The sequence below is a fragment of the Lolium perenne genome, chromosome 2 (assembly GCF_019359855.2).
Source record: "Lolium perenne isolate Kyuss_39 chromosome 2, Kyuss_2.0, whole genome shotgun sequence".
In the NCBI taxonomy this organism is placed as follows: Eukaryota; Viridiplantae; Streptophyta; class Magnoliopsida; order Poales; family Poaceae; genus Lolium; species Lolium perenne.
In genome coordinates this window covers 189,250,130-189,251,248 of record NC_067245.2, presented here as the reverse complement: position 1 = coordinate 189,251,248, position 1,119 = coordinate 189,250,130, and positions in this window count along the sequence as shown.

The following is a 1,119-nucleotide window of genomic DNA, read 5'->3' as shown; positions in this document are numbered from 1 at the left end:
CCAAGTTTTCAGAGTGGCGGTGTAGCGAGTGAGCCACCAAGTAGTTGATCTCCTGCCGTAGGCCCCTGGTGCGTTCCTCCGACGGGGCAGAGAGATCTATCCCATCGAGTGCACCTTGTGGTGAGAATCCCTTCCATCTGATGCCATGGGTACGGGTTCTCTGAAAGGAGCCGATGAGGTCGGCTTCGAGGGTGACCTTGATCTCGTCATATTTCTTCTTGAGCTCAGCAGGCAACTCCTCGTAGGTGACTGGCGTGCCGTCCGTCGCCATCTCAGATGTAGATGGCGATGTGGTCGATGTAGACGATTGTCCCACCGGGCGTGCCAGAATGTGTTGACTGCCAAAACCCACCGGCGGGCAGCGGCCTGTCAACACTGTAGAGCCGGGAAGAGCCTAGAGCTGCGGCTGGCTGAGACCCCTCCGAGCGACGGCCCGCAATGCTCTTCTGGTCACACGCGGCGATGCGAAGTGCAAGGGCGTGCCACCTGACCTATACCTGGTCAGGAAGGTGATGGGGATGCCTTGCTTAGTTTCCTGCATGGCATACACGTAAACATTAAATACGAGCCTCGATCGGCTCTCAGGTTATCCTGTGAATCGGCTCAAAGAGCCGATCCACCCATGATTCGTACGGGGTGCACGAATACTTGGTGATCCTGCTTGATCAAGATATAGCTAATGAGATCTACGACGATTTAGGGTTTTCACCGCATAATCGGATCATCCTACTCCAGGTTGGGCCTCGCGGCCACGCACGGTGCTCGTAAGCCGATCCTAAACAAGGCCTGAAAACCAACAATGAAGTTGATTCTTGGAACATCCTGTTTAGGACTTGCGAACGCCACCCTACGTGCCGCTGGATCCTCCCCCCCTTTGTAAGGCCTAACTATTGCAGATATTAAACTAATCCTTGCATAACAAGGAGCAATCGTAACGGATCAGATCTACTAGATGATGAACAAGCAGGGTGCCGCCCCCACGCCTGAGATAGGCGTGAGGACGGCTAGACATGCAAGGGTTGCACTACGTAAGCATGTTTATACGAAGAGCTATGCTAACCCTAACACATCTATGATAACTACGTTGCGCGCCATCAAAGACGCTTCAGTACGCGCAAC